The following is a 27,622-nucleotide window of genomic DNA, read 5'->3' on the forward strand; positions in this document are numbered from 1 at the left end:
TTTATTAGGGAAGTAACAGGTTACAATTCAGGCTCAGAACACTCAGGATACAGATCTTCCATCAAGACAGCCTCTCCTCAGCCTGCTCTCAGACACATGGCTCCCTGGCCCTCAGCCTCTGCCCAGAGGCACTCAGCTTTCTCTGTGGGCCAGGAAGCCCAATGCACCATCTTCTGAGGGTCTCTCCTGCTAGTCTCTCCTTCCTTGGTGGCAATGGGCTTTTCTCTTGCCAGCCTCTGGGATGGCTTATTTCAAGCCTAGTGGGATGGCAAAACTGACTAATCCCCTTGGTGAGCTACAGTTACCCTATCTGCACAGTCCCACCCAATCACGTGGGTGGGAGTTACAAGACCATGGTGAGAAAGGCCACATTAATAATTCATTGCACCTCACCATCAGACTGGAAGAGATCCATATTTGTGCATATTCTAAAGAAAGGTGATCCAACAAAAAAAAAGATTCAACAGAATGTGGAAATTATCAAATGGTATTGGTATTATTAATATCACACCCAAGTACCTAAGTGTTTTCTATGCATTAAAACTCATAGCAACCCCATAGGGTTTCCAAGGCTGCAAGTCTCTGTGGAAGCAGACTGCCATATCCTTCTCCCGTGGAGCCACGGGTGGTTTTGAACTGCTGACCTTTCAGTTAGTAGTAGATCGCCCTAACCACGGCACCAGGTACCAGAGCTCTTGTTGACTAACTGATGCTAAATAAGAACCATTTGTACCTATTCTGACTTACCTACAAATTCTACTTAAAGACAGACTTAGGAACTGATCTCATTTGTAACATGGGGACTACCTGTGATACTATTGGTTATGTGCTAAGTGTTATGTAGAGTATTTTTATTCAATACCTAAGCAGTAGGTATTATTGTTCTTATTTTTACAGATGGGGATTGTGAAGCTCAGAAAGGTTTACTAACCTGCTCAAAGGTTACTTAGCTAGTAAGATGCAGGTAGAGTCAGTAATTGATCTGAGGTCTCTCTGGTTCTGTAAACTCGTGCTCTTAACCACTGTGGTGAATACTGATAGCACACAAAGATGGAAGTAAATTAGTTAAACCATCTGTACCATTTTTTCATGGTTTGTCTTAGCTTCATTATACAATCACTGTTTTAGGAACTGAGCAGAAAATATGCACTTCAGTGATTCTAAAATGCACATTTTTTACTCTCTGTATTTTAACATCTCTTAAATTGGGATGCGTATAATTATCAATGGGGTCTTATAATTACTAACCACCAGGCAGCCTCTGTTCCCCTGAACAAAGCTTTTGCTGGGGCTTATAAAGGTTTGTTGGGGATTATAAAGGTTTGGTGGGGACTATAGAGTAATGAATATTTAGTAGGTTTCTTTCAAGGGGCAGGTACTTCTCAGAATGGTGGTGCATACTAAATTAGGTTGTGCCAGTCATCTGCAATCCAAGATGGAACCTGCTGATATTCAAGATGGATCCCTCTCAGCAGCTCTTGGCATCACTTATTATGGGCTATGGCACAAGCACACTGGTCTTTGGCACTACATCACCATCTTCTGAGGGCTAAGGAAGGTTAAACAGCAGTCACAGGAGCCTGTAAAGGGGGAAGAGACTAGAAAAACACTAAGGAGATAGTAATTCATGGGTTGTTTTAGCCTAATCTCATGTTGAGAGGGTGTGGTTCCTGTTTACCCAACTTCTAGATGGAAATCTTTTAACAGCTCTTTTGTTCCACCAGCACAGTTAACCGTATCTGCCTTAAAACATTGGCTCCTAGAAAAAGTACAATATTGGAAATTAGGAGATTTTGATTTTAATCCTGCCACAGACTTCCTACAATTGCTTAGATAAATCACTTAACCATGTCCTGAGCCATATTTAAGAATAATAATTAACAGTTTTCATAGCTCCCATAATGCTCAAAGTCTTTGTGAGTATAAGTGAAATTATTCTAAAAGCTTTAGAAAATGCTCACAAATATAATGTGTCACTGTAAATAAAATTGTCTCAATTTAGGGAGCCGAAAGTGTCCAACATAGCCAGTTGGAACCTGGAGCCCCAGCTTGTTGTGAACATAGTCAGGACCGGGACTGTGAATGCTACTCATTTTTTTCTTGGCATGGTAAGTGCTCACAACATGTTTGTTTGATGAGGGAATGAGTGAACACAGAGGCAGAGCTAATAACTAAAATAGAATTACAGGAATATCTGTTGATCTTATTCCCATAAAATGGTACAATCCTTTGAAAAGATGATGGAGTAAGAGCAATAGCTCACTTCCCCTCATTGTAGAGTAGAATTAGAAGTCAGAATTGCTGAGATTACACACTACCTGGAAAAAGAAAATCTTGCCCCTTTATCTTTGATTTGATATATTTGAAATCTCTGGCAATACATTTATTTAGCTTTCGCCACAATGTGGAACCAGTCCCATTTTGTATAACATGAGACCTTTCATCTGGAAACCATGCAGATTTCTATACCAGATTGTCACTATATAGTCAATAAGGTTTGGATATTGTATTCCAAATTGTTACCAATACTTCTTATCAACTCTTAATACTTCTTTTTAGAAGTATCATTAACTGCAGACAGAATGTTCATGTTTAAGAAATGTATTGTAGCACATTTGCTCATCAACTCAGCAAAATATGCTTATCTGTTGAGATATAACTTGGGCCCTTGAATCATGGTTTAAATCATGCAGATAAGCCTGTTTCTCTTAAGAGTGTGAGCACAAGTAGCAAAGGTAAAGTATATCTTGTTAAGAAAACAAAACAAAAAAACTGGAACTCGCTTAGGAATATGATATACTGCCACTTGGTGGTGCTCTTTATTCATTTAAAGCAGCTTGGATGACAACAAGAAAAATGTGTTTGTAATAAAGAGAAGTGACAATCCAGGGAGGATTTCAGGAGTCTAGTTTTAGACACAGCACTCAGGTGTTTTGGTATTCTGATAGCCTGGATCGTGTGGTTCCCGGAGCCTGCAATGCACTCGTGGGTCTGAGGAATGCCACTCAGGTTATGCAATGCATCAGGTTTGCAAATAATGGTGCTTTTACTCAGCAAAATGTGACATATTAGATTTACCTCTTTGATTCTCTTTTGTCTCTATTCTGGACGACATAGTTTTAAAAGCCTAACCTGTCTATGGAGAGTAAAAACACATAATGAATAATTTTCCAAAAGAAGGCTCTGCTCTTAAGAAATAACTTGGATCAGTAAAAATTCAACTAAGTAATCTGTGACATTCTTTTGATTACTGGATTGGTAAGCCTTACTACAAATAAGGTTTAGAAAAAGGTCATCAAGCAATAGCTGCCTCTGGTGAGTTTATTCATTAAAGAGTATTTTTAGGAGGTGCAAATGAGAGCAGATGCACACATACAATGTTGAATGGTGTGGGGTTGTTGTTAAGTCAGTCAGAATGCAAAGTGTTAATGACATCCTCACCAGCTGCTACTCTTTCACACAATCAGCCACCATTCCAAAGGCTTAATTTGCCATCAATCATTTTAATGGAACATTAGTGAAGAAATTGTATTAGAATATTGTCACTGGGATACGTGGGAATAAAGTTCCAACTAATTCTGTCTTCTTCTCACTATGTATAAAAATATTCAGTGCTAAACATTTTTCAGCATTTTGGGTAAAAAAAATAAACACCCATGCCTATCTTCATTACAATCACAGTGTCTGGGCCACTGTCCCAGCCTCCTGCATAAAGAACCTCCCAGAGCGTGGAGCATTAGTGAGTACAGTTCAGCCTTATCAGCTGTGGCATCAATCACATTTAGAATAGTTCTGTCAGGTCCCACCTCAAGCCACTCAATTATGAAAATCTGTCCAATGTGGAACTAGCATGCCATTGCTTTCGAAATTCACTTAGACAAGCTTATTGACACTAAGGGACCAGGTCTCCCATTTTAACAGGTGAACTTTGTTGAGAAGCAGCTACATGTGGCTTAGTACATTGCTTCTCCAAGTGTAGCCTGAGAATGAATGAGCTTTAAAATACTCAAGATGATGCCTAAAAAGCAGATTTCCAGGCCTGAAAAAGGAGTGGGGTTCAGCAAAGGATGTTGGTACTTTTCCCAAGCTGAGTGATTCTTAATGCTTACTGAAGCTTGAAAACTACTGTTTAGTGAGGAACAACGACTCTTCATTAAACATATCGTAATTTCTGCCCCATGCAGTGTGTATTTGCCACAGTTCATCTTAACAGTGAGAGGGTTTTTTACTTTCAATCACTGTCAAGGATTCTTTGAAACCAGGACTGGGATTTGGAAATTAGTGTGTAACTATATGGAATACTACAGAATCAGAAAAGCTTGGTGCTGAAACTATAGAGGAGTATTCTCTCTGAGTTTTTGGTTTATCAGAAATATGCTGCTTTCGTAAATATTACTTGTCTTTATATAAAAATCCAAGGATAACATTTAAGAATAGTACATACCTAAGGGGTAATTAACATTTGATGCACAGTTGTCTTCTTCCATCTCCTACTCATTTATCACCCAAAATGATGTGAACACATCAATATTCTAGCCTGATAAAGGTAGAGATAGAGATGTTTTACTCAGAGTTAATTGGATTCTCTTGGAGACATTTGAATTATTATAGTTAAGATGAACCCTGAAGGCTGTTAAGAATCTCAGCACCATTTTTAACTGTGTCTTTTTATATTTTGAAAATCTTGTATGATACGGGGTATTTTTAGATACTTTCACAGGCTGTGTTCTTATCTCTCATTCTGTGAGCTTACAACAATAGAATATGCCCTTCAGTCAAAAAGTTCAGTCCTCACCGTTCCTGTTGAAGGTTTCCATCTTGATAATTCTTCAGCTACTGTAGAAGTTTTGTCATTGAACAGACATGTTTTGTGTATGCTAAATATGCTAAAATGGTCAAAAGGGACATATAATTGTGAATAAAAAACCAAAGCCAAACCCACTGCTCTTGAGTCAATTCTGACTCATAGAGACTCTATAGGGCAGAGTAGAACTGTCCCATAGGATTTCCAAGGCTGGAAATCTTTAGGGAAGCAGACTGCCACATATTTCTCCCCAGGAGCAGCTGGTGGGTTCCAACCTCTGATCTTTCTTTAACAGCCAAGTGCTTAACCGCTGCGCCACCAGGGCTCCTTCTAATTGTGAGTAACAGAGTCCAATTTTAAGTCTTATTTCTTCATCCTATGTTTCTAGGTGGATATTCTATTGCAATATAAAACTTAACAAGAGAAATATTTATCACTTTAATTTCTTGATCACCATGACAGTCCATGATAGTGCTCCTGATTTCCCACAGAGGTGGCCAGGAAATCACAAAAATCAGACTTAAAAGCTCTTTTTTGATTCCTACAAGAAGCTAATTTTCTGAGTAGCATTTTGTAACATGAGTGGATGAGAGAGAATTTCTAGGTTCATCAGCATTCTATTCTGAACCAACAACCTATTGATATGGGAACCATGCTTCCAATAATTGAGACTGTTTGCTTCTATCATTTTTCTTTAAGGCTTGCATGCAGATGATAGTTGGGAAATAACAGCTTCCATTTTTTCAATTCTTGCTTGTTAATGAGTGTCTAAAAGTGGCTTGAGAGTAATTTGTACAAGATCTCTCAAAATAGTCCACTTTGGTAGCTATACTAAATACCAAATGTTATCTATTAATTGTTGAATTTTATAATTGAAATGGGCTGCAGAGATCATTTTGCTCAAACTCCCTATTTTACAGAAAAGGAAACAGGTTCAAAGAAATCAATTTTATTTTCACTTGCAAAACCAAATTTACAGCTTTGCATAATAAAATGCTAATAATATAAGCTGCACAGGAATGAATAAAACTTGATTATTCAGGCTTACACTTCATGGTTGAGAAGCCTCAAGCTGCTTTTCATTTTGTTTTATTGTCTTTTCACTTCTTTCTATAATCATTTCTAGTTAATCCACATTTCTCTAAATAAGATATCAATAAAAGTCCTCATTTTCTCCAATTGTTTCTATACCAGGAAATAATATTTTTGGGGATAATATACATTTTTTGACAACCATAAAGAGTATTGCTTAATAATAGCTACCACAATTCACAATAATTTTTCTTGCAGATTTTATTTTGGTACATTCTGTTTTTCCTTGTCTTTGACTGAGAGAATTTGACTTTGAAGAGCTGATTGCTTATGAAGTTTGTCTGTTCATGGTACTCTGGCTGTGCTCTTGATGCTCTGATAGTCACTGAAAGAAAAGGGAGGAGGAGAGGTGAAGGCACAGGACTCAACCCATGAATAGAGAGCTTTTATTGATTCCTTGGAGTGCCTAAGTGGTGCAGACATTTGGCTTGCTTGGCTGCTAACAGAAAGGTTGGAGGTGCAAGTCTATGCAGAGTGCCTTGTAAGAAAGGTTTGGCAATCTGCTTCCTAAATATCAACCATTGAAAACCTTGTGGAGCACTCTGACGTGCTCTGACACACATGGGGTCAGCATGGGTTGGAATAGACTTGACAGCAACTGGTTCTTACTTATTACTTGGTGTGGCTGCGTTGGGTTGAGCCCTGTAATGTGCTGAGCTCGGTAGATTACAAAGGTTAAGGCCATGTGGTCCTCCATGATGGGTGATGGAGAAATCACAAATTGGAATTCCTTCTACTTTAGCCTATGATGCATGACATCACACGTCTCTTTTCTCTCCTCTGCCTTGCCACTTCTAGTCACTTACACACCTTTGTCATTTTCCTCTTTGCTGTGTCTCTCTTCAATAAAATATTGTACTCTGAAAGAATAGTAGAGATCATCTTGTCCAACCACATATCCATTACAAGAGTCACTTTTTGTTATATTCAAGTTATACTGGAGTATTTTTCTACTACTGAACAACTCACCATTTTTCAAAGAATTTTATCACTTTATGTGAGGTAAGGAATTACTTCAAGTAGTTTGGCCTTTGTCTTTGATTCCTGAGAGATAACTCTAAACCCTTGGAATTTCTGAGTAATTAGTTTTTTAGAACTCTAGATCATACCTGGGGGTTTGTGCTAATGGGTGGGGAGCTGGCCTGACCAGAAAGACCATTACATGGCCTGATATCAGGTGAGCTCAGAGAAAGGAGCGGGGGGCGGGGGGGGGGGCTTGCTGGTCTAATCAACCATGACTATGCAATGAAGCAGTTAAGGCTCTGGATACCACGGAAGTTCCCGGGGCTTTCTGGCTGGTAGGAGTTAACGTTGCACGTGGGACAGTAGCACTTCCCTTTCTGGATCATGGAAACTCTGCGTTGGGAACCCTTCCAGACCTTGCCGTCTGTGTCTCTTCGTTTGTATCCTTTTTTGCTATAATGAAGCTATGATTGTAGGTACGGTGCTTTCTGTGAGTTCTGTGAGTTGTTCTAGTGAATTAATTCAAACTGAAAGGAGTAGTGGGAGCCAGCAGGTCAAAAGTGAGAGGAACTGGGAAACCCTGAGCTTATGGCTGGTATCCTGAGGGGAGAAGAGGGAACCCTTGTATTTGTAGCCAGCAGTATAGAAAAGATGGAGCTCAGGAGGGGGTCCTGAGCGTATGACTGGTATCCTGAAGGGGTAATGGGAAAACCCTGTATTTGTAGCCAGCAAATGAGAAGTGAGGGTGTTTTGTGGACTCCCAAGCTTGTGCGGACTCCCAGAAATCTTGAGTCTACTTGAACTTGTGAGATCTGACCTAACTCTGGGCGATTGAGATCAGAGGAGCAAGTGCTGCTGCATGGGCAGCTGGTGTCAGAACTGAACAGAGAAGTTGAAAGGGGGGACTTGTTACATCCTTTTAGTTTTTTTGGTGTCAGGAAAAAGTGGATGTTTGATTTAATTGACCTATACACCGAACAACTCTAATTGTTAGAAATTCTTTCACTCATAGTTAAAATCCTTTCATTGGCAATTTTTAGCCTTTGGTTTTAGTTGGGTTCATAAATCCTTCAAAATAAGCACAGTCCTTGTGTGGTACTTCAAGCATTTAGAGTTAGCTGTTACGCACCCCTCCTCACCACCCATACATACACATCTCCCTTCTTTAGGCTGAACATTTCCAAATTCTTCATGTGACATGGTGGTTTATAGACCTCTTGTCAGTTTGGTTACCTCTTGTGCTTTTATCACAATATAGCAGCCTTTCTCTAGAAGTGATACAGAATTGAACATAGTAATTTTTCTTTATCTAGATATTATAGTTCAATCAAAGTTGTGCAAGATCGCACTAGCTTTTGTTTGTTTTGCCTGCTTTTATAATTAATGACACACTTTTTGCTCATTTTGGTTTTAAAATCAATCTACCTCACCCCCCCCATCACACTTCATAGAAGCTCTTGAATCCACATTTCTTTTGCAATTAAGTTACTGAACATTACATTCATCATTGTTAAATTCCTCTGGTTTCAGAGTGATCTTTAACTGGAAAAAAATTTCACTTAATTCTGTCAATCAGCACAGTAATTTGTCTTGGCTCTGTGCAATATGAAAATTTGAAAAGCATGCCTTCATCCAAGTGGAACAGGAGGGCTTGAAGGACAGTGCCTGTGGCACAGCCACAGAGAACTCACTCTGTAGGTTGATCAACTACAAATCCACATAACTGCGTTGTCGTCAGACCCACATCTAATGTTACAAGACTTGTCAAATCTCTTGTCTGTGTCAAGGGACTCTACTTCTTTTTTCTGTTCTCACCATTTATAACTGCTGTCTGCCTCTGGTGCCTCATTTCCTTCACCGAACACATTCATATGCAGTCAAGCTGTGCTTAGGCTTCTTCCCACCTATGTTCTTTAGAGAGTTTGGACTTGTTTATCTTAAATACTGTTCTTTAGCAAACTATTGACCAGGGTCACATCATGACTTTTGTGGACCCTATACATTTTCACCTTTGTGGGCCACTTCTCCATTAAAAAACTATATTAAAAGTTTTATTTTACAACTGTGTTAGTATATAGATGAATTCATTGACCTGAAAGTTAATTTTTTATGGTGAAACCTGTGACAGCCAGAACTTGAGGGGACTGCCCTGTTTTTCCCAGTCTTGCAAATTTTCCACCTTTGTCAAGGTGCAGTCTTACCACATTTTTATCACTCTCTATTAGTGGAAAATATTTAAGTTTTCCTTCTCTGACAGGTTTCTGCATTACACAGGTTCAGGCTTTCACAGGTCTCCTGTACTTTGATCTTAAAAGAAATTAAACTTTTTGGGCCTCAGCATTCTGTGTACTGTGCCTAATGGATAAACCAGCCCTTCATTGAATTCTGATGTTAAAGGGTATGCTCCCAAGTCTAACGTGAAAATGTCTCCATTTCCTTTCTTTGTCTACCATTGCCAGTTGCTGCAGAGTTGACTCCAACTCATGGTGACCCCATGTGTAGAACTGTGCTCCATAGGGTTTTCAATAGGTAATTTTTTGTAAGTAAATCACCAGGCCTTTCTTCTGGGGTATCTCTCGGTAGACTTGAATGTCCAGCCTTTCAGTTGCACTAGTACTGTCATTTATGTAATGTTTTCTCTCACTGTACAGAAACCTCTCCCCTGTATTTTAGTTAGGTGGCTTACATACCAACTTTCCTGATCAATTTTACTTCTTTCACATTCCCTGGCAAATTCTATTATGGCTGTTCTATTTGGTAGTTGTTCAGTATGTATTTATCAGACTATTTCTTTCTGGTAAATAAAATAAAAATTTCACTTTGATATTTAATTTAGAATTACAGATTTATTATGGTCATTAGTAGTAAATAGAGATTGCACTGTGAAACCATTATTGATTCATAATTGCTTGAGGAAGTTTTAATTGATTTTAAAAATTTTAATTTTTTTTTTCTGACTTAACACCCATAAAAAGACTAAAAAAAAAAAAAAAACCCATTGCTGTCAAGTCGATTCTGAGTCATAGTGACCCTATAGGACAGGGTAGAACCACCCCATAGGATTTCCAAGGAGTGGCTGGTGGATTTGAACTGCTGACCTTTTGGTTAGCAGCCTAACGCTTAACCACTGCCCTCCTAGGACTTACCCATGTAGTATAAGTTTAATTTAAAAAATGTGAAAAATACTGAACATTATAAAGAAGAAAACATACATCACTGAGAATATTATCATGGAGAAGAAACTATTTTGTTCTATTTGTTTCTAGATATTCTCTATATACATTTATTTATACTTCTAGTAAAATTAAAATTGTACTGCTATAGTGCTTTGTAAACCCCCTACTTCCTAATTCTTTTCACTTAGCCGTACACTGAAAGAGTTAGCCTGTTTCATTAAATATTCTACGAGGCCATCATTTCTAATTACTGGATTATGTTTCTTTGGTGAATGTCCCACCTATTTTGGGAACATTCAGTTTGTTTCCAGGTGTTAAGAGGCTGTATTCAGGTTTACCAGCTTTAGTTATTTCATGCTATTTTTTAATTGTTGCTGAAAAATTCAGGAGCTTGACATGTGATGGTAAACGGAAGTTTGATAAATGCAGTAATTGTCATCCTTATCAAAATTTCTGGGTGTTTGTATTTCTAAATGTAGGCTTTAAAAATTAGAATGTTTTGCCTAGAATTAAAGACAATAGATGTAAAGGCAAGTGGAAACTAGATGCAGTTGTTTCAAACACTCATATTTTCACAGTTTTAAACCTTTTTAAAAAATATTACAAGAGCAATGTTTTGTCAGTGAAAATCTAATTTGCTTACAATGGATGGACTAGATTATAAAAATGACCCTAGCTTTCCTTATCGTTTCAACACTGGGGAAGCTGTTTATTGCTTTGTGTGCTTTATCTAATAAATGTTGCTTAAGTAACTTAAAAAAAAAAAAAACAAAATTATATCATGGTCTGGAAGTGCAGTGTGAGAAATCTCTTCTATTAGGTACCATCTACCATTTGAAGAAGAAAGATGGATTGATAAAAGCTATTAAAAACTAGAAATAATGCATATTTTATGGACTCTACAACATTAAGGGGAAGATTAAACTTAAGGTGGCCATTCCAGGCTTTACGCAGCACTTTATAATTTTATTTTCATCCCTTAGAGTAACGTGGATGTAATGCCAGCAGACCGATTATGTTCCAGAGATGAAATAACCATCTTCAACAGCTTGGCAATCAAGGATCTATTGTCTAAAAATCTTCCTGGTGTTTATAATGTAAAATTGCTGAGGCATCTGTTTTTTTATCCTGGCAGCATTCAGATGGTTGGCAATGTCTAGATGCCCACATATATCACTGCCCTTCCACCATAAGGCTCAAAAGACACTTTATACCAACTTGGAAAGTGCTCTTTCCCCTAAAAAAAGTTATAGCACTAAGTAAAGGCAAAAGAGCTGCAAATATAATTACATGAATAAATTAATCCAAACACTGATTTATACTACAGGAAAATAAAAACGGCAACATTTTCCCACATAAAGTGAAGGTAATTTTTTTAATGCATTCAGACACCAGTTATATCTTTCAGTATTTACAGAATATAACTCCTTTTAAGTTCTTCCGCTCATAGATCTATCTTGCAACCCTCTCTCAAAGATATTAACGTATGAAGAAATTGCTAGATGAAATGTAAAACTGGGTGTGTAAGAACAAAGATATATATAATGGGGTAATTTGGCTGCAACAAATAATGAACTTGTAGGTTTGAGATTTTGTTCTAGTCCCAGCTCAAGAGGTTATATCAGCAGAGTGGCACAAACACATACCAAAAACATGCACAATAGATACAATATGGGAATAAATGTGATGGTACTTTGGGGGTCAAGTGGGGTGGGCTTTCCAAAAAACTGAAACCCATTGCCATCAAGTCGATTCTGACTCCTAATGACCCTATAGGACACAGTAAACTGCCCTATAGGGTTTTCAAAGCTGTAAATCTTTACGGAAGCAGACTGCCACATCTCTCTCACATGGAGTGGCTGGTGGGTTCGAATTGCCCACTTTTTGTTAACAGCTGGTGGGTTTGGATTCCCCTTCACCAGTCTACCACCAGGGCTCACCAGGGGTGAGTTTTAGGGAATATCAATTTGAATATAAATTAATTATGCTGTGTTGATTTAAAAACATTTTGACATGTGTTACTGTTGTTCAGTGCCACCAAGTCCATTTAGGCTCATAGTGCCCCATGTAACAGAATAGAAGTGGCCCTTATGGTTTTCTTGGCTGTAATCTTTATGCAGAGAGAAGATTATGCACCCCCACGCATCTGTCAGTTTGTCATGCTCTGGGGGCTTGTGTGTTGCTGTGATGCTGGAAGCTATGCTGCTAGTATTCAAATACGAACATGTAGGACAGGTTTTAGCTGAGCTTCCAGACAGGTTTCACTTGAGCTTCCAGACTAAGAAAGGCTAGGAAGAAGCATCTGGTGGCCTACTTCTGAAAAGGATTAGCCAATGAAAACCTTATGAATAGCAACAGAACATTGTCTGATACAGCGTGGGAAGATTAGCCCCTCAGGTTGGAAGTCACATAAAAGACAACTGGGGAAAAGTTGCCTCCTAAAAAGTAGTAGTAGTAGTTGTTGTTAGAATCCAGTTAATTCTGACTTGTAGTGACCCCATGTACAACAGAATGAAACACTGCCCAGTCCTGTGCCATCCTCAGAATTGTGGCTATGCTTGAGCTCATTGTTGCAGCTACTGTGTCAATCCATCTTGTCAAGGGTCTTCCTCTTTTCTGCTGACCCTTTACTTCAGCAAGCATGATGTCTTTCTCCAGGGACTAATCCCTCCTGATAACATGTTCAAAGTATGTGAGACATAGTCTCACTATTCCTGTTTCTAAGGAGCATTCTGGTTGTACTTCTTCCAAGACAGATTTGTTTGTTCTTTTGGCAGTTCATGGTATATTCAGTATTCTTCACCAACACAATTCAAAGGCATCATCACTTTTTTGGTCTTCCTTATTCATTGTTCAGCTTTCATATGCATATGAGTCGATTGAAAACACAATGGCTTGGGTCAGGCACACCTTAGTCCTCAAGGTGACATCTTTGTTTTTCAACACTTTAAAGAGGTGTTTAGCAGCCGATTTGCCCACTGCAATGCATATTTTGACTACTGCTTCCATGGATGTTCATAGTGGATCCAAGTAAAATGAAATCCTTGACAAACTTAGTCTTTTCTCTGTTCATCATGGTGTTGCTTATTGGTTCAGTTGTGAGGATTTCACTTACCTGGCAGAGGAGATACCTACCTCAAAGGAGAGTCGACTTTAATGACGTGGATGCGGTTAGACTTTCGGGACCTTCATTTGCTGATGTGGCAGGACTCAAAATGAGAAGAAACAACTGCAAACATCTGTTAATAACTGGAATGTGGAATCTAGGAAGTATGAATCTAGGAAAATGTGGAAATTGTCAAAAATGAAATGGAATGCATAAACATCAACATCCTAGGCATTACTGACCTGAAATGGACTGGCATTGGCAATTTTGAATCAGGCAATCAAATGGTCTGCTATGCCGGGAATGATAACTTGAAGAAGTATTGTGTTGCATTCATTGTCAAAAAGAACATTTCAAGATCTATCCTGAAGTACAGCACTGTCAGTGATAGAATAATATCCATATGCCTACAAGGAAGACCAGTTAATATGAATATTATTCAAATTTACGCACTAACCACTAAGAAGAAATTGGGGATTTTTACCAACTTCTGCAGTCTGGAATTGATCAAACATGCAGTCAGGATACACTGATAATTACTGGTGATTGGAATGCGAAAGTTGGAAACAAAGAATAAAGATCAGTAGTTGGAAAATATGGCCTTGGTGATAGAAATGAAGCCAGAGATTGCACATACCTTTTTTCGACAACATAAATGGTGACTATACCCGTGAACCTTGCAGGATGGAATACACAGGAATCAAATCGACTACATCTGTGAAAAGAGACAATGGAAAAGCAATATCATCAGGCAAAACAAGGCCAGGAGCAGACTGTGGAACAGACCATCAACTGCTCATATGCAAGTTCAAGTTGAAGTTGAAGAAAATTAGAACAAGTCCACCAGAGCCAAAGTACAGCTTTGAGTATATCCCACCTGAATTTAGAGACCATCTCAAGAATAGATTTGATGCATTAACACTAATGATAAAAGCCAAGACGAGCTGTGGAATAACATCAAGAATATCATACATGAAGAAAGCAAGAGGTCATTAAAAAGATGGAAAAGAAAGAAAAGACAAAAATGGATGTCAGAAGAGACTCTGAAACTTGCTCTTGAATGGAGAGTAGCTAAACCAAGTGGAAGAAATGATGAAGTAGAAGAGCTGAACAGAAGATTTCAAAAGTTAGCTTGAGAAGACAAAGCGAAATATTATAATGACATGTGCAAAGACCTGGAGTTAGGAAACCAAAAGGGAAGAACATGCTCGCATTTCTCAAGCTAAAGAACTGAAGAAAAAATTCAAGCCTAGAGTTGCAATAGTGAAGGATTCTATGGAGAAAATATTAAATCATGCAGGGAGCATCAAAAGAAGATGGAAGGAATATACAGAGTCACCGTACCAAAAAGAATTGGTTGATGTTCAGCCATTTCAGGATGTGGCATGTGATCAGGAACCAGTGGTACTGAAGGAAGAGATCCAAGCTGCATTGAAGGCATTGGTGTAAAACAAGGCCCCAGGAACTGATGGAATAGCAATTGAGATGTTTCAACAAATGGATGCAGGGCTGGAAGTGCTCATTAGTCTATGCGAAGAGATTTGGAAGACAGCTACCTGGCCAACCAGTTGGAAGAGATCCGTATTTTTACCTATTCCAAAGAAAGGTGATCCAACAGAATTCAGAAATTATCGAACAATATCGTTAATACCACATGCAAGTAAAATTTTGCTGAAGATCATTCAAAAGCAGTTGCAACAGTACGTTGACAGGGAACTGCCAGAAATTCAAGCCAGGTTCAAAAGAGGATGTGGACAGAGGGATATCATTGCTGATGTCAGGTGGATCCTGGCTGAAAGAGAATACCAGAAAGATGTTTACTTTTGTTTTATTGACTATGCAAAGGCATTCGACTGTGTGGATCATAACAAATTATGGATAACACTGTGAAGAATGGGAACTCCGAACACTTAATTGTGCTCATGAGGAACCTGCACATAGGCTAAGAGGCAGTCGTTCAAACAGAACAAGGGGATACTGTGTGGTTTAAAGTCAGGAAAGGTGTGCATCAGGGCTGTATTCTTTCACCATACTTATTCAATCTGTATCCTGAGCAAATAATCCCAGAAACTGGACTATATGAATAACAATGGGGCCTCAGAATTGCAGGAAGACTCATTAACGACCTGTGTTATGCAGATGACACAACCTTGCTTGCGGACAGTGAAGAGGACTTGAAGCACTTAACTGATGAAGATCAAAGATCTCAGGCTTCAGTGTGGATGGCACCTCAACTTAAAAGAAAAATCCTCAGCACTGGACCAATAAGCAACATCATGAAAAATGCAGAAAATATTGAAATTGTCAAGAATTTCATTTTACTTGGATCCACAGTCGACACCCATGGAAGCAAGAGATCAAACGACACATTGCATTGGGCAAATCTGTTGCAGAAGATCTTTTTTAAAGTGTTAAAAAGTAAAGATGTCACCTTGAAGACTAAATTGTGTCTGACCCAAGCCCTGGTGTTTTCAATCACCTCATATGCATGTGAAAGCTGGACAATGAGTAAGGAAGATGGAAGAAGAATGGACACTTTTGAATTAAGGTGTTGGAGAAGATATTGAATATACCATGGACTGCCAAAAGAACGAACAATTCTGTCTTGGAAGAAGTACAGCCAGAATGCTCCTTAGAAGCAAGGATGGTGAGACTACGTCTCACATATTTTGGACATGTTATCAGGAGGGTCAGTTCCTGGAGAAGGACATCAATGTTGGTAAAGTAGAGGGTCAGCACAGAAGACGAAGAGTCTCAACGACATGGATTGACACAGAAGCTGCAACAATGGGTTCAAGCATAACAATGGTCATGAGAATGATGCAGGACCGGGCAGTATTTTGTTGTAATAGGGTCACCAGGAGTTAGAACACATTTGATGGCACTTAAAAACAACTTTTTTTTTTTTTTTTTTTAACAACAATAGTCTTTATGCAAGTAGATTACCAGGTCTTCCTCCTGCAGAGCCACTGGGTGGATTCGAATTGCCAGTCTTTAGGTTAACAGCCCATTGCTTTACCGTTGAGCCACCAGGGCTCTTTTATTTGACATATAATCAGATGTTATTAAATTAAAAAACATTATAATAATAGCAATTGTTACTTATTGTAAGTCTACAGATCTCAAGTAGATCATTTCTGTACATGATTTCAAATCTTTACAAACAGCATGCAAAGTGCTGTTATTATTTAAAAATTAAAGTAAATTAATAGTTGAGGCTGGAATGGGAGGGGAGATACGTGATTGCTGGCAGAGCTTATAGGTGAATCTATACCTTTCCAATTCCAAAAACCAACTTCTTTCCACCACACTACATGATAATTGGGCAGATATATTTCTGCTGAGATTGATATTAAATAGACTCTGGAGGCAGTGAACCATATCTGATAACCTCTATGATTTTTGGATTCATTTCCCAACTGTAGAGTAAGCTTTTAATCACCTGCCACACATTCCATTCCCCCATGATTAACTTGGCATGCTTGATCATGACAGGTTCTTGCTGGTTAACAATTTTGGCATTGATAAGTGGGCTGTCATAGCTCTGGCAAACACCAAGAAGTGCTCAGGGGGGTAATCACTGAGTTTGTGGAACACCCACTAGTCAAAATTCTGCAGCCCGAATCACTGATTGAAGAATTGTTTAAGCGCATTATTTTTATATGTTTTAGGCTGCCCCCTGGAGAGTTGCTGTTGTTGTTAGGTGCTGTCGAGTCAATTTTGACTCATAGTGACCCCAAGTGAGTAGAACTGTAGAGTTGAACTGCTCTGGGGTTTTCTAGGCTATAATCTTTATGGGAGCAGACCACCAGGTCTTTCTCCTGCAGAGCGGTCGGATGGTTTCAAACCATCTACATTTTGGTTAGCTGCCAAGCCCTTAACCATGACACCACTAGGGCTCTTTGAAGAGGCTCTTTGAAGAGTTATTAGCTGTCATTAAATACACAATTCTATACTATCAGAGCACACTTCATGTAGTTACTCCTATAAGATGCAGCTTCAACACAAATCAGTGTTTGTAAATCCATATGTTCTGTGTTTTCTTTCTGTGTATATGTGACTTCAGGTTTGGGGTCATATTTTCAATTACTGTTTGCCTGTCCTTACGGAATAGCAATTATGCCAGTCTTTTAAGCCCAGCTAGAGCTTCTCTGGAAGATTGTAGCCTGCCGTTTGGAAGGGATTACTTGAAATTCTACAAAGTGATTTTCATATATGATCTAGTGCTTAAATTGTAAGTATGGGTAGTCTAAACATTTCTTCCAAATTTGGTAAAAAACTCCCCTGAGGTATTTGCAAATGGGCAAAATGACTGAGATTTGATTTCATTTAAACAGATTGTGAGTTTTGGTGAGTTACTTACTTTTTAGCCTTGGTCATGTAATCTAAAATAATGGGGAAAAATAATAGAATGCACCTCTGTGGATTATTTTGAAGATTAAATTAAATGACACGATGCATGCAAGGTGCCATTCTAAGGGCTTTGCTAAGCAGTCAATAAATGTTTGTGATTATTAGTCTATAGAGGCGTACAGTCCCTCCACATTCTTGTATTTCATTATTCAATGTGGTATAGATTGTATCTGAGCACTACTCTAATAAGGGAAAGAGGTGGGTGTGACTAAAGGTTATACTGGAAAGGAGAAGGGGCAGGATAGTAAGAGAAAAGAAGAGAGAGGGAGGGGAAGAGAGAAGCATAGAGAGACAGGGAAAGGGGGGGGAGAGAGAGAGAGGGAGGGAGGAAGGGCACCTTGAATATATAGAGAGATGGATGCAGGATGCAGGTGAACATAGGCTGGGGAAGAGAAGCTATGAATTATATTGATTTTCATTACTATCTGTTTTCAAAATGTAGTTTATTATAAACTGCTGTAAAATCGTTTACCCGTCTTTTTTCTCAAGGTGGACTTTTTTTGTGGTTAGCTGTCATGGATTGAATTGTGTCCCCCTCCAAAGTGTCTGTCAGCTTGGCTAGGTCATGATTCCTAGTATTGTATGATTGTCTACCATTTTGTCATCTGATGTGATTTCCCTATGTGTTATAAATCCTGTCACTATGGTGTTAATGAGATGGATTAGCGGCAGTTGTATTGACGAGATCTATAAGATTAAATAATGTCTTAAGCCAATCTCTTTTGAGATATAAAAGAGAGAAGTGAGCAGAGAGACGGGGGACCTCATATCACCGAGAAAGCAGTGCTGGGAGCAGAGTGCATCCTTTGGACTTGAGGTTCCTGCGCCGAGATAGCCCCAGACCAAGGAAAGACTGATGACAAGGACCTTCCTCCAGAACCAACAGAGAGAGAAAGCCTTCCTCTGGAGCTGATGCCCCGAATATGGACTCGTAGCCTACCAGACTGTGAGAGAATAAATTTCTCTTTGTTAAAGCCATCCACTTGTGGTATCTCCGTTACAGCAGCACTAGATAACCCTGACGTTAGCATATGGTTAAGATAGAAAAGGAGAGGGAAAAGGTGAAGATGTGGGCAGGGTAGCAGTCCCTCTTCAGCCCTGAGCTTACCTCATGCTTTCTTCACTTCTGAACTACCAGCTCTATAGTGGAGGGGGGAGGAGAAGACAAGAGCTTTGATTGCCTTTCATTTTCAGACCCTGCTGCCTACAGATGCATTTAAGATATGAGAGAAGCCTTCTGCACACAGTTTTCCATATCTCATCCTATCCTTCTCTCATCTCTTCTCCATTCTCAGATTTTTTTTTTTTTTGGTGCATACTATTTGGTTTTCAGAAATGTTGGGAGAGTTAAGATGGGCCAGAAAAATAGAAAATCATTGACTTTTGATTGAGCAAGTGAGAAGAGTCCTGAAAAACATTTGATTGCCTTTTCATTAAAGGTAATGACTGTTTCATGGTTTGAGTTTAAAGAAAATATTTATCATGTTGATTTTTTTATAGAAAAATTGGTAGCAGCCAAACCATAAAATCCCTGTAATTATAGCCTATCTGCCAGGATCCAGAGATCTTCAACATATAGAACTTTATCTGTCCTGATCTATTGCTTGGAGGATTTGATGTTTTTACAACCTGTACTGATCCGTCTTATTATTATAATTGATTACAGTGGAATACTTAACTCCCAATGGATTTTGTCCTTGTGAAATGGTATATAATCAGTCTGATGAAGCATGACCTGCATGTCATAGTATAATAGGTTACTTCTTACATATTGAAAGCTGGACCACTAAAAATAAATTTCACTTTTGCAGCCTTATATAGTCGTTTTCTTTTTTGTGAGTCAACATGTTGCAAAAATTCCTATGAACGTTGTTAAAGCCTTATGCAACTTCTGGATATCTATACTTAGATCTTTATTATTTTAAACATTAAAATGATTTAATTTGTGTTTTTAAGATAAAATTGCTTTTTAAAGAAGATTACGGTAACCAGTTAAAATTGCCTGCTTTTTTTTTTTTCCCCAATTTGGAAGTTTAAAGTTACATTTGTAATTTCTTCAAATCAAATATAGGACCCCACAGAGTTTATCCTTACCCAAGGCCAGTTGATTCCTGGGACTTTATTAAAATGGGATTTCTGTTTGAATCCAGATTTTGTCCTTGGTTTCCAGGATCTTAGAAAAATGACATTTCTGTGCAATTAAGTCTCATCATCTGCAAAATGTTGTCACCGTAGCTCCAGTTGAGGTTGACTGGAACAAACTGTTTTACAATATTACATGTAATACTATGCCAGGAAGTCAGCTTAGAACATGATGCATAACATTGCTCTCAGCAAAAATTTTTATTGCCAGTTCCAATAATAATCAGTACACATGAAGTTTCAAAATTAGATAGCTACTGTTCAATCTGAACTTTTTTGAGCTCCTAAAAAACAGAGCTCATAAACGCACAAAAAGGGAGAATTTCATCGTTAGCTTGTGAGACAAAGAACAGCAGGAGACCAACTAAGATCTGCAGCAGGCAAGCCCAGGTTATGTTTAAGCTTGAAAGGACTTGAGAGTCCTGATTGAGGACAGCTCATATGGTCACTTTACTGCCTTCTGTCTTTGCATACATAATTTTCCCAAGGATTTTTAGAATAAGCCATCCCAATCAGAATGCATACACAATGCAGTTAATAAACTCTACCTGCATATTGAACGTATGTCAACATTGTGATTTTATTAACTTCATCCCAATAAAGTGGTCTCATGTACGCTAGAATCCTATGAGTTCTTATTGTCACTTTAGAACTGCCATCAAAATCAATGGGAGTTGTGATCTCCCGCCATTCTCTTAACTACACTGTCGTGCCTGTGACTGAGTAGATAGGTAGAAACGTGGGATGACAGAAGTAAAACTTATAGTCGCTTTTGTTCTACAAGTAATCCTATACCAATGACACTATATATATTTCATGTTTGATTTTTGTCACTTATGAAAAAGAATATTTTAAATGGATTTGAACTTTGAATTAGGCTCATTATTTTGCTTATTTGAATCTGGATTGATTTACTTATGTGCCAGTGTGTCAACTTTTCTACATTGAATTATTGAATTTCTCAAAATAGTGGCTGTGCAGATAGTATTTTCATATTTCCTTTCTATATTATAATGCCTTAAGAATCCATACACCAAAATTCAGGCTTTGGTAAACTATAGAACATTCTTGCTTATATTCCTTTTCATAAAGTTTACACTTTTGATCTGTGAATTTAACTAGGCTGGTGTTATTTCAGATGTATTTATACAAATGGGTAATTCCGGTTGTCTGACCAATAACATAATAATCCCTGTGACCACTTCTGGTATTGATCCCTTGTGATCCTTTAAAGTAGCTTTCTGAACTGAAGTGTCATCAGAGGTTAAAAACATGCTGCTTTTATTTTCCTACCACAAATCAGGCCTTCGGAGGCTGGAGCCTAAACCAGAAATCAGAATTCTTTTTTACTTAATGTCTTTGAGGAAAAGGGAGCAAAGGTCAAGAAAAGACCAGAGAAGGGTTTGAATCAGCAAGAGATAGACAGGGATCACTCCACAATAACAACATGCTTTAGAAGTATTAATAAATGCCTTCGTATTGACAGAGAGTACAGAGGAACAAAATAAATTGGTTTTTAATTCATGAGTAGTCATAGATGTGTGACATCATCCCAATTTCCCAGTGGTTTCTTGAAGAGGCTGAACTCCTCGGACCACAGTGAAAATGTAATTTCTATGTAGAAGTGATAGGAGTTAGAGAATCAATAGTAATAATATTAATAATAGTTAACATTATTTAGGGGCTTATTATTTTCCAGAAATTTTATAAATTGTGTTGCATGTGTTTTCTAATTTAGTCTGAATAATCATCCCAGGTACAGTTGAGGAAACTGAGGCACAGAGAGAATAATTGACTTAATCAGACTCAAGCAAGTACTTCAGGTCAGAGCTTGGTTTTAATCCCCAAAAATCTGACTCCTAAGCCTGTATGGTCAACATTACACTTGACTGCCTTTGTGCCTAGAGGAAAGGGAGCAGAGCAGAACCACTGATCTTTTTCTGCTCCCTAAAAATTAATTCATGACTCAAAATGAGAAGAAACAACTGCAAATATTCATTTATAATCAGAACATGGATTGTACAAAGTATGAATCTAGAAAAATTAGAAATTGTCAAAAATGAAATGGAATGCATAAACATTGATATCCTAGGCATTAGTGAGCTGAAAGGAACTGGTGTTGGCCATTGTGAATCAGACAATCACCTGGTCTAGTATGCTGGGAATGAAAAATTGAAGAGTAATGGTGTAGCATTCATTACCAAAAAGGACATTTCAAGATCTATCCTGAAGTACAGCACTGTCAGTGATAGGATAATATCCATATACCTACAAGGAAGACCAGTTAATATGACTATTACTCAAATTTACACACCAACCACTAAGGCCAGAGATGAAGAAACTGAAAATTTTTACCAACTTCTGCAATCTGATAATGATTCAATCAGATGCATTGATAATTACTGGTGATTGGAATGAAAAGTTGAAAACAAGGAAAAACGATTGGTAGTTAGAACATATGGACTTGGTAATAGAAAGGATGCTGGAGATTTCATGATCTAATTTTGCAAGACCAATGAATTCTTCATTGTAAATACCTTTTTTCATCAACATGAACAATGACTATACTCACAGGAATCAAATGGACTCCATTGTGGGAAGAGACAATGGAAAAGCTCAATATCATCAGTCAGAACAAGGCCAAGGACAATACAGGATAGACCATCAATTGCTAACATGCAAGTTCAAGTTGAAGCTGAAGAAAATTAGAACAAGTCCATGAGAGACAAAGTACAAACTTGAGTTTATCCCACCTGAGTTTAGAGACCATCTCAAGAATAGATTTGACACATTGAACACTAATGACTGAAGACCAGACGAGTTGTCGAATGACATCAAGGACATCATACATGAAAAAGTAAGAGGTCATTAAAAAGACAGGAAAGAAAGAAAAGACCAAAGTGGATACCAGAAGAGACTCTGAAAATTGCTCTTAAATGTAGAATAGCTAAAGCAAAAGGAAGAAATGACGAAGTAAAAGAACTGAACAGAAGATTTGAAAGGTGGCTTGAGAAGACAAGTAAAGTATTATAATGAGATGTGCAAAGACCTGGAGTTAGAAAACCAAAAGGGAAGAACACATTTGACATTTCTTAAGCTGAAAGAACTGAAGAAAAAATTCAAGCCTCAAGTTGCAACACTGAAGTATTCTATGGGGAAAATGTTGAATGATGCAGGGAGTATCTGACAGTTGAAGGAATACACAGAGTCACTGTACCAAAAAGAATTTGTTGACGCTCTACCATTTCAGGAAGTAGCCTATGATCGAGAATTGATGGTACCAAAGGAAGAAGTCCAAGCTGCCCTGAAGGCATTGGGGAAAAACAAGGCTCAGGAATTGATGGAATACCAATTGAGATGTTTCAACAAACGTTGTTGAGCAAACATTGACTGTGACTCATGGAGACCCCATGTGTGTCAGAGTAAAACTGCTCCATAGGGTTTTCAATGGCTGGTTTTTCTGAAGTAGATTGCTAGGCCTTTCTTCTGAGGTGCTTCAGGCTGGACTTGAACTTTCTTTGCATCACCTAGGGACTCCATTTTTAACATTAGATGCTTAAAAAAAGGGAAAAGTGGGATAGATGACAAAGGATATGGCATTAACTGCCCCTTATTCTCTTTTCTCTGGTCCCAGTGCAAGGTACTTTCTTGCATTCTTCCTCTTGAGATGGATGAAATGGTCTTTTCTAGAACATAACTTGACTGGACTGGCCATCCTGCCTCCTTTTGGTAGGAGGATAGATTCAGAAAAGTTAGACTAGGGCATCCTATCAGGATATGCGGAAAAACTGGTGGCATAGTGGTTAAGAGCTGCGGCTGCTAATCAAAAGCTCAGCAATTCAAATCCACCAGGCACTCCTTGGAAACCCTATGGGGCAGTTCTACTCTGTCCTTTAGGGTCGCTATGAGTCGGAATTGACTGAACGGCAATGGGTAATGGTAATAGGTATCAGGATATACTGCAGTTCCGTAACTCCATCAAATCATTTTGAGAGGCCCTGGACCCCCTTATTAGAGTGCTATGGTATAGCTGCCTTTGTTTGGAGGCTGAATCAGAAAAGAATATCTGGGACAGACCTTATTACTTTCTGTTGGATCACAGGACAGAAATTTTGCGATTACTGACTTTTAGTCAATTAATAGGGCCCAGTAGAAAACAGGTAGTTGGCTTCATAGCCCTTGGAGCTCATAGGACCTTTAGGGGGCCTTACTTGATATGAACGCATCCTATTTCAGACTCAGATTATATATGTAATATTTTTTTCTTGTGTATTTTTCTTATTTTCCTTTCCTATTCCCCCCTTCTGGTCTCCCATGAAATATGTAAAGGCTGAGAATTTGAGTTTTGAATTCGACTTTGACTTGATTATTCACCACATACATATTCTAAATTTGTTATCTTTTTTTCTACCCTGTGAATTACTTAAAACAACATTTGTTCTTCCTTCCCTCAACTTTGTCCGGTGCATTCAAACATAGGGATACTGAATTCTCAACATTTTTGTTGAGCCACAGTTGGAGGTTTAATTAACATTAGGTTGGGGGCCTTCCCTAACCAAATGTTGACTTGACTATCAGAAGATTATGGAATGCAAGAGTTTTATTTGTTTGTAAAGTACTGAGTTATTTTCCAGCATGGTTATCCTGAGTTTCTTTGCTGGCCTCATTGGCTATTGTCTGATTTCCCAGGACTTCACAGAAAACAACTGCCAACCTTTTTTTTGTGGTGATGGGTCAATAGGGGTAATCTCGTTACACAGAGGCCTCTTAAGGAATCTGTTTTTCTCACTGGTTTCTACCAGTAGCTGCTGAGTTTACTGTGAATTATGGCAACCCTATGTGTGTCAAAGTAGAGCTGTGCTTTACTTTGTGTTTCCCCCATAGGGCCCCTTTTTATAACCCTTGCCCAAGCCAAGTTAATAAATAATGACCGGTTACTACCTTAGCAGCGTAGGTTTGCCTATTTAACCCAATGTACTATCACAGGTTACTTTAATTTTCTTCTGACTTTTTTATGGACAGTACAGAAATCAAAGAATAGACCCTGAGTTCAATGCTATATACTAGTTTGGGTAGTCCCTATGGCATTATAGGAAAGCGCCTACATTCAGAAATCTAGGGATCATTTTGACATTCATAGACTGATCCACATAGGATTCCTACCTTGGCCAGAGCCAGGGTGGTGATGATTACAGCATAGTTCAGCTGTACTTACTTCAAGGCAAACCACAAGGTCTTAATGGTAAATTCATACATCTTTAGATTAGGAATAGTTTTGCTTCAGCTTTTATGCCTCTACCTGCCCAAATCCATTTCAGCTGTTTTCCTGCCCTTTTGTATTTGGCAAAAATCTAATAGTAGGGTAAGGAGATTTTGTAAGCATGTTGCCACTGGGTGTATGCTGTGCAAATGACCTGTTGTTGTTAGTTGCCATCGAGTTGGCTCCAACTGATGGTGGCCTCATGCACAACAAAACATGCTACCTGTTATTATGCCGTTCTTATGATTGCTGGCACACTTGAGTCCATTGGCCTTCCAACCTAGGGGGCTCATCTTCCAGCACTGTTATCAGACAGTATTCTGTTGTGACCCATAGGGTTTTTATTGGCTAATTTTCAGAAGCAGATCATCCGGTCTTTCTTTCTAGTCTGTCTTAGTCTGTATAAAAATGGTATCAGGCAGTGTCGGACCACCTTTGTCTTCACAAAGGGGAAGGAGAATCAAGATCAACAGCCCAAGGTTGATTCCTGTGAGGCAGAGGTCAGACATACCTCCTCTCTTCACCATCTTTACCAATTCTAAGGCCAACCGTCCCTCCCACAGCACTCTCTACTTTTCTGCTAGGTTTGATAATTCATTACGATGGCCACACACAACTCACAGACCATACTCATAATTATGGGGTTTATTAGGGAAGTACAGTTCAGGCTCAGGAGCGCTCAAGGATACAGTTCTTCCAGCAGGACAGCCTCTTCCCAGCTGTGCTTGCAGACATGCCTCTCCCTGGCCCCAAGCCTCTGCCCAAAGGCACTCGGCTATCTCTCTACATGAGCCGGGAAGCCCACCACACTGTCTCCTGCTGCCGGGTCTCTGCTGCTGGGTCTCTTCCTGCCACCTCTTCTCTGGATCTTTAGTGTTACAGCTCACTCTCTCAGTCTCCTGCTACCATGGGCTTCTCAGGGCAGGGATTCTGGGTCTAAAGGACATGCTGGCTCCTGGCCGCCTGCCTTGGTGGTGGTGGTGGGATTCTCTCCTGCCTCTGGGGTGGCTCATTTCAAGCCCAGCCGGATGGTAAAACTGACCAATTTCTTTGGTGGGCCACAATTACCATATCTGCACAGTCCTGCCTAGTCACTTGGGTGGGAGTTACGAGACCATGGCTAGAAAGGCCACGCAAAAGTGGTCTATCACACTACAGTCTGAAAGCTCCACTGAAACCTGTCCATGATGGGTAACTTTGATTGTATGTGAAATACTGGTGGTATAGGTTCCAGCATTATAGCAACATGCAAGCTACCACAGTATAGCAATCTGACAGGGAGTGCTGGACCCATTATCTAGAAAACAAATAATTAAAGGTACCACTACATATTTTATTTTTTTGAACATTTTATTGTGCTTTAGGTGAAGGTTTACAGAGTGAATTAGTTTCTCATTCAATAATTTATATACAAATTGTTCTGTGACATTGGTTGTAGTCCCCACAATGTGTCAGCACTCTCCCTATTACCACCCAGAGTTCCCCATTTCCATTTGTTTGGTTTTCCTGCCCCTTCCTTACTTCTCATCTTTGCTTTTGGGCAGATGTTGCTCTTTTGGTTTCATATAGATGATTCTCCTAAGGAGCACTTTCCTCAAGGGTGTTATTGTTTATTTTATAGGCCCATTATTTGGGTGAAAGGTGATTTTCGGGAGTGGCTTCAGTTCCAAGTTAGAAGGGTGTCTAAGAGCCATTGTCTCAGGGGTTCCTTCAGTTTCTATTGGACTAGTAAGTCTGGTCTTTTTTAGGATTTTGAGTTTGGTTTACATTTTTTCCCACTCTAACCAGGGCCTTCTGTTGTGATCCTGCTCAGAGTGGTTGATAGTGGTAGCTGGGCACCATCTAGTTCTTCTGGTGTCAGGCTAGTGTGGCTGTAGTCCTTGTGGTCCATTAGTGCTTCCTTGAGTCTTTTGTTTTCTACACTTTCCCTTGCATGGATGGGAAGAGACCAATAGTTGTACCTTAGATGACCATTCGCAATCTTTTAAGACCCCAGGTGCTACTCACCAAAGTAGGATGTAGAACATTTGCCAATTGACCTAGATATCTCCTGAGACTATGAGATGTTTTTTTATGTGTGGGAAGTGTGTGATATATATATATGAATATACAAGCATCACATACAAATATATATGTAGAAATATCCACTGCAAAACCTACATGTGCACACGAATGTACTCCCATATGCCCTCCCACAACTTGCAGGATTGTTTATGTTATAATATTTACTGTAGTTGCCTTTTGTTCTTGCATACCTTTCAGTGTCTTTCCTTGCCTTGGTCATATTGTGGTGACTTGCCCCTTTATTGTGTATTGCCTTTCCCTTCACCAAAGTTAACATGTGTCTACTTATCTAGTCAGTGATTTTCCCTCCCTCCCCTTCCCATCCCTGGTAACCATCAAAGAATGTTTCTCTCTGTGTGTAAACCTTTTCTTGACTTTTTATGATAGTGATCTCATACAATATTTGTCATTTTGTGATTGACTTATTTCACTCAGCATAATGCCCTCCAGATTCATCCATGTCGTGAGATGTTTTGCAGATTCATCATTATTCTTTATCGTTGCATAGTAACTGCTACATCTTTTCTAATATTCTTCTGATTTTTTTTGAAATATCTCATTCCCCACAATATGAAAATGGTTGTTTATAAAATACATTAAAT

This window comes from Loxodonta africana, chromosome 6 (genome assembly GCF_030014295.1).
Source record: "Loxodonta africana isolate mLoxAfr1 chromosome 6, mLoxAfr1.hap2, whole genome shotgun sequence".
Taxonomy (NCBI): domain Eukaryota; kingdom Metazoa; phylum Chordata; class Mammalia; order Proboscidea; family Elephantidae; genus Loxodonta; species Loxodonta africana.